This window comes from Stomoxys calcitrans, chromosome 5 (genome assembly GCF_963082655.1).
Source record: "Stomoxys calcitrans chromosome 5, idStoCalc2.1, whole genome shotgun sequence".
Lineage (NCBI taxonomy): Eukaryota > Metazoa > Arthropoda > Insecta > Diptera > Muscidae > Stomoxys > Stomoxys calcitrans.
This window is the reverse complement of record NC_081556.1, coordinates 38,899,648-38,914,559: the sequence shown is the minus strand read 5'-3', so window position 1 is coordinate 38,914,559 and position 14,912 is coordinate 38,899,648. Positions and strand designations below refer to the sequence as shown.

Sequence of the window (14,912 nt, the reverse complement as noted above, 5' to 3'; positions counted from 1 at the left end):
ACCGATTTGAACCGTACTTGACACAGTTGTTGGAAGTCATAACAGAACACATCATGAAAAATTTCAGTCAAATCGGATAAAATTTGGAGCTTTCAGGGGCTCAAGAAGTGAAATCGGCAGATCGGTTTATATAGGAGCTACATCCAAATCTCAACCGATATGGCCTATTTGCAATCTCCTACAACCTACGTCAATGGTTAGTATCTGTGCAAAATTTCAAGCGGCTAGCTTTACGCGTTCGATCGCTATAGTGATTTAGACAGAAGGACGGACGAACAGACATGGCTAGATCAACTCGGAATGTTGAGACGATCAAGAATATATATGGGGTCTTAGACGAATATTTCGAGGTGGTACAAGCGTAATGACTAGATTAGTATACTCCCATACTATGGTGGTGGGCAAGAAAAGTAATTAGTCGAAAACGTATGGAGAATAGGTCGTATACGTATTATTATTAAAATAATGTTATTTATACGTCACGTCTCCCTCATAAGTATAGGCTTCATTGTTATACCCTCCACCATAGAATGGGGGTATACTAATTTAGTCATTCAATTTGTAACACCTCGAAATATGCGTCTAAGACCCCATAAAGTATCGTATATATATTCTGGAGCGTCATTTCATTTTAAGCCGATCTAGTCATGTCCGTCCGTCTGCCTGTCAAAAGCACACTAAGGTTCGAAGGGGTAAAGCTAGGCGTTTGAAAATTTGCACAAATGATTCTTAATAGTGTAGGTCGGTTAGGATTGTAAATGGGCCAAATCGGTCAATGTTTGATATAGCTGCCATATAAAACAATCTAGAATCTTGAGCCTCTAGATGGCCTTTCCGATTTTGCTGAATTTTTGTACAATGACTTTACCAATGACCTTCAACTTACTTGTCAAGTATAGTTTAAATCGGCCCAAAACCTGTTACAGCTCCCATATAAACCGACCTCCCGATTTGACTTCTTGAGCCTCTAGAGGGCGCAATTCTTATCGGATTTGGCTGAAATTTTGTACTATGACGTGTTCTATGATATTTAATGGATGTACCAAATATGGTTTGAATCGGTATTAAACCTAATATAGCTCCTATATAAACTGATCACGCTATTTTATTTCTTGAGCCTATAGGGCCTAATTCTTATCGGACTTAGCGGACATTTTGCACAGTTACTTCTTCTGTGCCCTTTAATATACGGTGCCAAATATGATCTGAATCGGTCCATAACCTGATATAGTTCGCATGCAAACCGAACCCCAATTTTCTTCTAAAGTCCGCAATGCTTATCCGATTGAAATTTTGCTCAAATGGGATCTACTGTTGTCGTTAACATCCAAACCAAGTACGGACTGAATCACGAGATAGCGGTCGAACACGTAAAGCTGGCCACTTGAAATTTTGCACAGATACTAAATATTGATGTAGGTCGTTGGGGATCGCAAATGGGCCACATCGGTTCAGATTTGGATATAACTCCCATAAAAACCGATCTACCGAATTTTAATTTTTGAGCCCCTGGAAGGCTCAATTTTCATCTGATTTGGCTGAAATTTTGCACATAGTGTGGTAAGTACGGTCCAAATCGGTCAAGAACCTGATATAGCTTCCATATAAACCGATCTATCGATTTTACTTCTTGAGTCCCCTGGAAGCCGCAATTTTTGTCCGATTTGGCTAAAATTTTGCACATAGTGTTCTGCTATGACTTCCAACAACTGTAGAAAGTACTGTTCAAACCGGACAATATCTTGATAAAGCCCCCATGTAAACCAGTCTCTCGATCACCTTTGTTCGGTTCCTAGAGCTTTAATTTTTGCTAATTCCATGATGATGGGTTCCCAAGATTCGGCACGGCCGAAGCACGCTTTTACTTGATTTTTAATTAAGATGATTTTTATTAAATACTAGTTGACCCGGGCCCGCTCCGCTGCGCATTCTATTTGGTGGTTGTTATGGTGGTGGGACGTCCGCTAGACAGTTGGCCCCTAATGTTGATATCAGATACGTTGTCTACTCCCACATACCTTTAATTTGAGCCCCATATTTCCATAGTCGGCAAACATGACCGGCTTGGAAGGTGTTTTGGGGAATGGGTGGCCACTCAAGGAGTTGGCCTTGAAAATATATATCGGATTCGTGTTCCACTCTAAAAACCCTCTTATTTGAGCCTCATATTGCAATAGTCAGAAAATACTTACTATTTGGTGGGTGGTGTTGTGGGGGTGGGGTGGCCCCATAGACACTTTTCCCGAATATTGATATCAAATTCGTGCTTTACTCCCCAAAAAGACCTTTTATTTGAGCCCCATATAGCTATGGTCGTAAATTTGTCCCCTTTGGGGGATGTTTTTGGTGAGAGGAGCCCCCCAAACACTTGGTCCCATATTTTGATATCAGATTCGTATTCTACATTCAAATACCTTTCATTTAAGCCCCATATTCCCATGGTCAGTAAATAAGTCCTGTTTGGGGGGTGTTTTGGGAAAGGGGTGGACCCCCAGAAACGTGGTCCCATATTTGGATATCAGATTTGTATTCTACTCGCAAATACCTTTCATTTGAGCCCCATATTGTTGTGATTGGTCTAAGTATATGTTTGGTAGGTTTTAGGGTGGGGCGGCCCACCTAGGTACCCCATCGGAAATTTGGATACCAAATTTTTGTTTTTAGGGTACTATATAGTAGAGCACACAAAATTTCGGTTAAATCGCACCAACCATCTCCGAGATCTGGCGTTTCTGAAAATAGCGTCCGCCTCCCCTTCAGATATCAAAAAATGTAGTACCTTATTTTCACCACGCGGTCATTGTGCACCATCTGTGAAAATTTTAAAGAAAATCGGTTCAGCCGTTTCAGAGTCTATAAGGAACACACAAACATATAAACAAACAAACACAAATTGATTTATATATATATAAGATTTGAAAAACTATTTTTTTTTTCTTATTTCAGAATGCAGACATTAAAAAACATCCCAAAACATTATGGTAAGGTAAAGTATCACAAATTAATGTTCGTTGATAAATTTTCCTTCTACATTTTTTATTTATTATATTTTTGTAATTTATTAAATTGGTCCTCTACAGGAGAACCGCCTACAACGGTGATGGTGAATATAATGGTGGCCTTTACGTTAGTTACAAAAAATTGCTTAAACTTCACATTTCTTTCACATACTAATCAAATATTCCTTAATTTTAGTTGTATTTTTTTATCACATTTTTTAATCATTCATATTTTGTCAAAAATACTTTAAAACACCTCACTCACATTTTTTCGTTAATTGAACAATAACTGGGAATTTTTTTCAAAATTTAAAAAAAAAGATTGATGGTAAACAAATTTTCAACAATCCACTACCGACAACCGCTATGTCCACATAAGCCCACTTTCCGTTAGTGATCTTGCGTCTAGTGTCAATGAGCCCGGAAAATAAGCAACAAACTGAAAATGTCATAAATATTTTCACATCTGTTGTCTTTTACTAAGGAAAAATAAGGCCATAATTTCTAGAGTCTCTTTGTTTGTTTTGCAGCTGGATAAATTTTTCTTTGAATTATTTGTTTACAAAGCTGTGTATTTTACGAGGGGTAACTTGGGAATTCATAAACACTTAAACTAAGAAACATGTCACATTTCAGCTTAATATCCCTGCAATAAGAAATAAATTACAAATTAAGTTTTAAGATTTTAATTCAAAGAAAATTCATCGTATGGTCCCCCTTCTCGAATCGAATTTGATTTAATAGCACTTAAATAGACACTAAACCATTTGAACAGGGTGCCGTATACGTATTTTAATTACAATAAAATCACGTATACGCTACATGTACTTTTAAAGTCTTATTAAGGGTCGTGGCGATACTTGGCAAAACATCACCATGGAATCAGTGTTGCCATTTTTGGTAGGTTCCCACCAAAATTGGTAGGTTTTATTCTCTTGGTAGTTTGGTAGGCTGACCTCAAATTTTGGTAGACTTTTATACCCTCCACCATAGGAAGGAGGTATACTAATTTCGTTATTCTGATTGTAACACCTCGAAATATGCGTCTAAGACCTCGATCGTCTTGACATTTTATGTCGAACTAGCCAGGTCCATCCGTCCGTCCGTCTGTCTGTCGAAAGCACGCTAACTTTTGAAGGAGTAAAGCTAGCCGCTTGAAACTTTGCACAAATACTTCTTATTGGTGTAGGTCGGTTGGGATTGTAAATGGACCAAATCGGTCCATGTTTTGATATAGCTGCCATATCAACCGATCTTGGGTCTTGACTTCTTGAGCCTCTAGAGGGCGCAATTCTCATCCAATTTGACTGAAATTTTGCACATAGTGTTTTGATATCTCTTCCAACAACTGTGCTAAGTACGATTCAAATCGTTCTATAACCTGATATAGCTGCCATATAAACCGATCTTGGGTCTTGACTTCTTGAGGGCGCAATTCCTAACCCAATTCGACTGAAATTTTGCACATAGTGTTATGATATCCTTTCCAACAACTGTGCGAAGTACGGTTCAAATCGGTCCATAACCTGGTATAGCTGCCATATAAACCGATCTGGGGTCTTGACTTCTTGAGCCCCTAGAGGGAGCAATTCTTAATATAATTGGACTGAAATTTTGCACGTGGTGTTTTGATATCTCTTCCAACAACTGTGCCAAGTATGGTTCAATTCGGTCCATAACCTGGTATAGCTGCCATATAAACCGGTCTTGGGTCTTGACTTCTTGAGCCTCTAGAGGGCGCAATTCCTATCCGATTTGGCTGTAATTTTGCACGTGGTGTTTTGGTATCCCTTTCAACGTTTATGCGAAATATGGTTCAAATCGCTCTATACCCTGATATAGCTGCCATATAAATCGATCTGGGGTCTTGAGTTCTTGAGCCTCTAGAGAGCTCAATTCTCATCTGATTTGGCACAGATTTTGTACAACGGCTTCTCCCATGACCATCAACATACGATTTCAATTTGATCTGAATCGATCTATAGCTTGACACAGCTCCCATATAAACCGATCTCCCGATTTTGCTTCTTGAGCCCCGAATCGGACTATAACTTGATATAGCTCCACCTCCTCCTCCATCCATATTTATTATTCTTTGTTTGCCTAAAAAGAGATACTGCGCAAAGAACTCGACAGATGCGATCCATGGTGGAGGGTACATAAGATTCGGCCCGGTCGAACTTAGCACGCTCGTACTTGTTCAACATGCGATACATCGTCGCTGGGGAGAACTCTATATTACTTAATTCCTATCGTTTCTGTGTATTCGTTAATAGCGCAGAATACAACCATAGATGTCGAGGGACCAAAAACTGTTATAAGGGGTTAACTGTAAATAGGAAAAAAATGCATAAATTCTGATATTGAGTGTAATTTGCACGAGTGTTAAGGGATCCCTTCCAAATTTCTTAATTTTTGGTTAAGAATTCAGTGTTTTATACGATCAATGCCTTTAATCGGAAAACAGGACTATATGGCAGCTAAAAAAAAATATGGTCAGATCTGGACCATACTAAGATGTTGTCGAAAATTTGTAGTAAAAGCAAAATTCTCGGCTCAAATCCTCAAATCGAAAGATCACTTTATCCAAACTCGACACGATGGTTCATTGAAATCGGCCAAAAATAAGACTTTTGGTAACTCAAGATTTGAAACCTATACATCGTGGAGTTGAAAATGTTTAATTTGGTGCGTTTTAAATGGAGTGGCAAAATGGTCACACCTTAGTGCCGAACTATTGGCTTGAAGCACGATTTTCCCCAAAATTTGGTAGAAAATAATTTTCTTGAGCATGGAATATTCAAATTTTTCAAATTCATAGCTAATTTACAAATTATTTGTTTAAATGAGAATCATATGAATTAAAGATATTAAGCAAACTAATCGCTTGTACAGGATTAAGAAGTTAAATCGAGGTTCGATGTATATGGGGTCTATATAATTATTTATGCAACTATCTTAGCAAAAAAGTTTCTGCCATTGGGTATTTTTATGCCCACCACCATAGGATGGGGGTGTACAAATCTAGTCATTCCATTTGTAACACCTCGAAATATTCGTCAAAGACCCCATAAAGTATATATATTCTTGATCGTCTTGACATTTTAAGTCGATCTAGCCATGTCCGTCCCTCTGTCTAAATCACTATAGCGGTCGAACGGATAAAGGTGGCCGCTTAAAATTTTGCACATACACTTCTTATTGATTTAGGTCGTTGGGGATTGCAAATGGGTCATATCGGTTGAGATTTGGATGTAGTTCCCATATAAACCGATTTCCCGATTTGATTTCTCGAGCCAGTGGAAGCCGCAATTTTTTTCTGATTTGGCTAAAATTTTGCAGATAGTGTTTTGTTATAACTTCCAACTATGTGTAAATGCTGTAAATCAATTTGATCACTCTGCCCTCTCTGTGTTCATTTTAGCTTCTCCAAGTTAGCGCCATCTACTGGTTGCTTTCAATTGAATCAACTAAACCCAATTAAAAACAGCCTGCAGATGGCGCCTTCTTAAATGTTAGTGCTACTCGCTTGGGGTGGCTTAACGCCCCTAACATTGATCATCATGTGGGATGTGTCTATAAATGACTATATGTCTTCCCATTAAATAGACATCCTTTAGTCTTCTTTTAAATCAAATAAAATTGTCATATTAAACGATTTTTTGTGATAAAGAACTAATTTGCCTGTCTAAATATTTGGTACGGTGTCGATGGTTCTTACCGACCATCAATAACTTAGATCACATTTTTTATACCCTCCACCATAGGATGGGGGGTATACTAATTTCGTCATTCTGTTTGTAACTACTCGAAATATTCGTCTGAGACCCCATAAAGTATATATATTCTTGATCGTCGTGAAATTTTATGTCGATCTAGCCATGTCCGTCCGTCTGTCTGTCCGTCCGTCCGTCCGTCTGTCTGTCGAGAGCACGCTAACTTCCGAAGGAGTAAAGCTAGCCGCTTCAAATTTTACACAAATACTTCTTATTAGTGTAGGTCAGTTAGTATTGTAAATGGGCCATAACGTTCCATATTTTGATATAGCTGCCATATAAACCGATCTTGGGTCTTGACTTCTTGAGCCTCTAGAGTGCGCAATTCTTATCCGATTGGAATGAAATTTTGCACGACGTGTTTTGTTGTGATATCCAACAACTGTGCCAAGTATGGTTCAAATCGGTCCATAACCTGATATAGCTGCCATATAAACCGATCTTGGGTCTTGACTTCTTGAGCCTCTAGAGTGCGCAACTCTCATCCGATTGGAATGAAATTTTGCACGTAGTATTTTGTTATGATATCCAACAACTGTGCCAAGTTTGGTTCAAATCAACTTGATATAGCTGTCATATAAACCGATCTGGGATCTTGACTTCTTAAGCCTTTAGAAGTCGCAATTATTATCCGATTTGCCTGTAATTTCGTACGATGGATTCTCTCACGTACGTGTTTATTATGGTTTGAATCGGTCTATAGCCCGATACAGCTCCCATATAAATCGATCTCTCTATTTTACTTCTTGAGCCCCAAAGGGCGCAATTCTTATTCGAATTGGCTGACATTTCACACAGGTCTCCAACATATAATTTAATTGTGGTCCAAACCGGACCAATCTTGATATCGCTCTAATAGCAGAGCAAATCTTTTCTTATATCCTTTTTTGCCTAAGAAGAGATGCCGGGAAAAGAACTCGACAAATGCGATCCATGGTGGATGGTATTTAAGATTCGGCCCGGCCGAACTTAGCACGCTTTTACTTGTTATTTCATAACGTAGTCTACCTTTCATTTGAGTCCTATATCGATATGTACGTCCAATATGTTTGTTTTCAATACCATATTCGTATTCTACTCTCCAAACCCTTTCATTTGATAGCCATATTGTCCCTATCGGTCAATTTTTGGTTTTTGGGTGGGGTTCATGGGGTAACGGGGGAGGGTCCGCCACTTTCAATATCAATAAAATTTTATAGCCTATTGCTTCTTCCAAACCATATTCGTAATTTACTCCCAAATAGCTTTCAGTTGAGTCCCATATTGCTATTATCGTCTAATATGCCTACTTAAAGGGGTTTTGGGGACGGGGCGACCTCCTAGGTACTTGGATCCAACTTTTGATATAAAATTTGTATTCTCCTCCCTAATACCTTCCTTTTGGTACCCATATTGTTCCTATTGGTCCACTTTTGATTGTGGGTGGTGTTTTTGGGGTAACGGAGAGGATCCACCCCCTTCCAATATCAACAAATTATGTAGCCGCTTGCTCCTTCCAGACCATAATCGTAATCTACTCCGGAATACCTTTCATTTGAGTCCCATATTGTCACGATTGTCCAACAAGCCTAGTTTAGAGGGTTTTGGGGTTGGGGCGGACGCCCAGTTACTTGGACCCAATTTTTAATACGAAATTTGTGTTCTACTCCTGAATACCTTTCATTTGAGTCACATATTGTCCCGATCGGTCTACTCTTATTTTTGGGTGGTACTTTTAAGGTAAGGGGGAGGATTCGCCCCCCTTGCGATATCAAAAAATTATATTGCTCCTTTCGGATCACTCACCACAATCGGTGAAAATTTCAAAAAAATCGTTTTAGCCGTTTTTGAGTCTACACAGAAAAAACAAATTCACAAACCCACAAACATACTAACAAACACAAATTCATACGTGTCGATCTGTCTGTACAGACGGTCCGTCCGTCTGTAGAAATCACGATAGCGGTCAAAGGCGTAGAGCTAGCCGCTTGAAATTTTCCAAACATACTAAAATGTAGGTCTTTGGGGATTGCAAATGGGCCATATCGGTTGAGATTTAGATATAGCTTACGTATAAACCGATCTCCCGATTTGACCTATTGAGCCTCTGGAAACCGTAATTTCTGTCCGATTTGGCTGAAGTTTTGTACATAGTGTTCCAACAACTGTGCCAAGTACGGTTCGAATCAGTAAGGAATCTGATGTAGCTCCCATATAAATCAATCTCTCAATTTGACTTCTTGAACCCCTGGGAGTCTCAGTTTTCATCCGATTTGACTAATATTTTGCACATAGTGTTCTGTTATAGCTCCCAACAAATCGGCCAAGAACATGATATAGCTCCCATATAAACCGATCACCCGATTTGACTTTTTGAGCCCTTCCAAGCCGCGATTTTTATCCGATTGGAATGAAATTTTATGTTATTTGTCTCAACAACTATGCCAAGTACGGCCCAAATCGGTCTATAACCAGATATAGCTCCCATATTTCAGCACAATCCATGGTGGTGTGTTCCCAAGATACGGTCCGGCCGAACTTGGCACGCTTTTACATGTTGTCTATTATTTTAGTATATTTTGTTATATTTTTTTTATTAATTTTTTTTACACCATCCCTTTTCCGTTCCTTTAAGTCCAATTTTTCCCTTAAATTTATAAATTTCCCCAGAATTATCACCCCACATTTTCATATCAATTACTTGTATTTTCTTTCGATTGTATTCTAGTTGATCTACATTCTGAATGCAAAAAGTAAAAATAAATGACAATATTTATTTATTTATATTTATCACCTATCATTTATCATAGAAAAAAAATGAAATTGTATTTGACGTGCCTCCTAGAACTGAAGGTAAACATGCAAGCCTTCGCTTTTGTTTCTTTTTCTACCAACCAATTGACACCAATAAATAAAAACAAAAGTTGATTGATTGATTGATTGAGTGATAATGCTCTTGATCGTGATCTTTGTGGGGAGGAAACGATTGATCGAGTTAGCAGCAATCGAGAAATATGAACTCTTTTCAATTGATAATAAAATTAGCAATGACAATAGAGAAAAACTGCACATCTGTGCCTGTTGAGAAAATAGCAGACAACAAATAAATGCGGGCTAAGTTCGGCCGGGACGAATTTTGGGGACCCACCACCACGGATTCTGCCAAAAATTTATACAAAATAAATTTAGTTGAAGGGCATAATCTTATTGCGCCACTGTAGCGCAGAGGTTAGCATGTCCGCCTATGACTCTGAACGCCTGGGTTCGAATCCTGGCGAGACCTTCAGAAAAAATTTTCAGTGGTGGTTTTCCCCTCCCAATGTTGGCAACATTTGTAAGGTACTATGCCATGTAAAACTTCTCTCCAAAGATGTGTCGCATTGCGGTACGCCTCTCGGACTCGGCTATAAAAAGCAGGGCCCTTTATCATTGAGCTTAAAACTTGAATCGGACTGCATTCATTGATATGTGAGAAGTTTGCCCCTGTTCCTTAGTGGAATGTTCATGGGCAAAATTTGCATTTGCAATCTTATTCTACATACCAAACTTCCGTCAAACTAGCAAAATTGAAGCTTCTAGGAACCGAACAAGGATGATTGAGAGACGGTTTTACGTGGGATCAAAATCAGGTTATAGACTGATTTGGACCGTATTTGGCACAGTTGTTGGAAGTCTTAAAAGAACACCGCATGTCCGATTTTCAAAATTTCAAATCGGATAAAAATTGCGGCTTGTAAGCATGTCAAATAGGGAGACCGGTTTATATGGGAGCTATATCAGGTTATAGACCGATTTGGACCGTACTTGGCACAGTTGTTGAAAGTCATAACAAAACACTTCATGCTCAATTTCAGCCAAATCGTTCAAAAATTACGGCTTGTAAGAGCTCAAGAAGTCAAAACGGGTGATCGGTTTATAAGGGAGCTATATCAGGTTCTTGACCGATTCGGACCGTATTTGGCACACTTGTTGAAAGTCATAAAAAAACACTTCATGCTCAATATCAGCCAAATCGTGCAAAAATTGCGGCTTGTAAGGGCTCAAGAGGTCAAAACGGCTGATCGGTTTATATGGGAGCTATATCAGGTTCTTGACCGATTCGGACCGTATTTGGCACAGTTGTTGAAAGTCATAACAGAACACCAGATGCAAAGCTTCAGCCAAATCAGACAACAATTATGGCTTCCAGGGACTCAAGAAGTCAAATCGGCAGATCGGTTTATATGGGAGCTATATCAGGTTACAGACCGATTGGACTGTACAATGCACAGTTGTTGAAAGTCATAACAGAACACCAGATGCAAATCTTCAGCCACAGCGGACAAAAACTGCGGCTTGTAGGGGCTCAAGAAGTCAAATCGGTAAATCGGTTTATATGGAAGCTATATCAGGTTATAGACCGGTTTGGACTGTACTTTGGCCAGTAGTTGAAAGCCATACCGTACACTAAATACGAAATTTCAGCCAAATCAGACAAAATTTATGGCTTCCAGGGACTCAAGAAGTCAAATCAGCAGATCGGTTTATATGGGAGCTATATCAGGTTATAGACCGATTTGAACTATACTTTGCCCAGTTGTTGAAAGTCATAACAGAACACTACATGCAAGGTTTTAGCAAAATCGGACAAAAATTGCGGCTTATAGGGGCTCAAGAAGTCAAATCGGTAAATCGGTTTATATGGAAGCTATATCAGGTTACAGACCGATTTCGATCATACTTGGCACAGTTATTGGAAGTCATAACGAAACGCGACGTGCAAAATTTCAGCCAATTTAGACAACAATAGTGGCTTCCAGGGACTCAAGAAGTCAAATCAGGACATCGGTTTATATGGGAGCTATATGCAAATCTGAACCGAGATGGCGCATTTGCAATCCCCAACGACCTACATCAATATAAAGTACCTGTACAAAATTGCAAGCGGCTTCGACCGCTATCGTGATTTCGACAGGCAGACGGACGGACATGGCTTGATCGAATCAGAATGTCGAGACAATCCAGAATATATATATACTTTATGGGGTCTTGGATGAATATTTCGAGGTGTTACAAATGGAATGACTGGATAAGTATAGGGTTGCCCAAAAAGTAATTGCGGATTTTTTAAAAGAAAGTAAATGCATTTTTTAAAAAAATTTAGAATGAACTTTAATCAAATATATTTTTTTTACACTTTTTTTCTAAAGCAAGCTAAAAGTAACAGCTGATAACTGACAGAAGAAAGAATGCAATTACAGAGTCACAAGCTGTGAAAAAATTTGTCAACGCCGACTATATGAAAAATCCGCAATTACTTTTTGGGCAACCCAATATATCCCCATCCTATGGTGGTATAATAAATTTTCTATAAGAAATGTAATTTGTTTTAAATTTGCTTTTTAGTGAGACCAAATTGTCTTAACTTACCACCATTTTAAAAAGTTACACAAACATCTTAAAGGTGGCAGTCTCTCCCTTATTTAGTTTACCTTTTTAGGTAAATTTTCTAAGCCTAAGCCGTTTGCCATCAATTTAATTATCTGTAATTTTCTTGTTGGATTTTTTCAGTACCGTCCGCCAAACAACAAAACCATATACTTACTGGTTGGTCAGAAAACAAAGCGCAATTATGGTTTGGGGTTTAATAACCAAACGTTAGCCCTTAAAACCCCTAAAGCCTCTTTATACCCATCGCTCAGTTTTGCCACCCACTATACAATAGGCTATTTTTCTTCCATTTGAAGCACATGCCGCCGCATGCTTATGCATATTCATTGCTTTATTTATTTTTGGTTTACTTTCTTTAAACTGGTCATGTGTGCAGTGTCAAGTTTAAGTTTCAGTTTAATTTGTATAAAGAACAATTATCCGCTCTAGCATCGCCATTAGGTAAATAAACGATGTGTGTCAAGCTTTCATTCTGCCCCTACACTGCATTAGGGAAGATGAACGAATCTAAAGCCACAGATTAAGATGCTGATGATGCCTGGTGTGCCGGATGACTGTTGCTTTGAACGCTCTCCGTCGAGTTGGTCTTAACTAAGTGCTTTATCATGATGAGTAAATGACAGTGTGATAAATTTCTAAACATGAAATAGCACCGTTTGGAAATTGTGCACATGTACCACTGTGTTAATGTATGTGAGATTTTTAAATGCAACTGCCGCATTTAGAATAATTTATGAAAACATTTTAATTCTTCCTAAAGCTAGAATTTTCTTATTTATTTCGAATTTTTCACAAAGCAAGGTAGCCATTATGACGGAAGAAAAATAATAGGAAATTTTGCAAAAGTTACATGAAACTGGTATTTGAAATTGGGAAAAAGAACTCTGTGGCAGACATGAAGTAAAATAAAAATAAATTAAATTAAATTAAAATAAAATAAAATAAAATAAAATAAAATAAAATAAAATAAAATAAAATAAAATTAAATAAAATTAAATAAATTTAAATAAATTTAAATAAAATTAAATAAAATAAAATAAAATAAAATAAAATAAAAATAAAATAAAATAAAATAAAATAAAATAAAATAAAATAAAATAAACTAAAATAAAACAAAACAAAATAAAATAAAATAAAATAAAATAAAATAAAATAAAATAAAATAAAATAAAATAAAATAAAATAAAATAAAATAAAATAACATAAAATAAAACAAAATAAAATAACATAAAATAAAATAAAATAAAATAAATTAAAAATAAAATAAGATAAAATAAAATTAAATAAAATAAATAAAAATTAAATAAAATAAAATAAAATAAAATAAAATAAAATAAAATAAAATAAAATAAAATAGAATAAAAAATAAAATAACATAAAATAAAATAAAACAAAATAAAATAAATAAAAAATAAAATAAAATAAAATTAAATAAAATAAATTAAAAATAAAATAAAATAAAACAAATTAAAAATAAAATAAAATAAAATAATATAAAATAAAATAAATTAAAATAAAAAATAAAATGAAAAAAAATAAAATAAAATAATATAAAATAAAATAAATTAAAATAAAAAATAAAATGAAATAAAATAAAATAAAATAAAATAAAATAAAATAAAATAAAATAAAATAATATAAAATAAAATAAAATAAAATAAAATAAAATAAAATATAATTAAATAAAATAAAATAAAATAGAATAAAAAATAAAATAACATAAAATAAAATAAAACAAAATAAAATAAATAAAAAATAAAATAAAATAAAATTAAATAAAATAAATTAAAAATAAAATAAAATAAAACAAATTAAAAATAAAATAAAATAAAATAATATAAAATAAAATAAATTAAAATAAAAAATAAAATGAAAAAAAATAAAATAAAATAATATAAAATAAAATAAATTAAAATAAAAAATAAAATGAAATAAAATAAAATAAAATAAAATAAAATAAAATAAAATAAAATATAATTAAATAAAATAAAAAAAAAAAATAAAAAAAATAATAAAATAAAACAAAATTAAATAAAATAAAATACAATAAAACAAAACAAGTAAAAGCGTGCTAAATTCGGCCGGGACGAATCTTATATACCCTCCACAATGGATCGCATTTGTCGAATTCTTTTCCCGGCATCTCTTCTTAGGCAAAAAAAGGATATAAGAAAAGATTTGCTCTGCTATTAGAGGGATATCAAGATAGAGTCCGGTATGGGCCACAATTAAATTATATGTTGGAGACCTGTGTGAAATGTCAGCCAATTCGAAAAAGAATTGCGCCCTTTGGGGGCTCAAAAAGTAAAATAGAGAGATCGATTTATATGGGAGCTGCATCGGGCTATAGACCGATTCAGACCATAATAAACACGTATGTTGATGGTCATGAGAGGATCCGTTGTACAAAATTTCATTCAAATCGGATAAGAATTGCGGCCTCTAGAGGCTCAAGAAGTCAAGATCCAAGATCGGTTTATATGGCAGCTACATCAGGTTATGAACCGATTTGAACCTTATTTGACACAGTTGTTGAAAGTAAAAATAAAATACGTCCCCAGATCTGTTTATATGACAGCTATATCAGGTTATGAACCGATATGAACCATACTTGGCACAGTTGTTGGATATCATAACAAAACACGTGGTGCAAAATTTTATTCTAATGGGATAAGAATTGCGCACTCTAGAGGCTCAAGAAGTCAAGACCCAAGATCGGTTTATATGA

At 35.7% G+C, this 14,912-nt stretch overlaps 1 protein-coding gene across 2 annotated transcripts in view; it reads right to left on the bottom strand.

Moving 5' to 3' along the window:
• LOC106082416 (synaptic vesicular amine transporter) overlaps nt 1–14,912 on the bottom strand; it is a 112,935-nt gene that overhangs the window by 76,899 nt on the left and 21,124 nt on the right. The window lies entirely within an intron of this gene.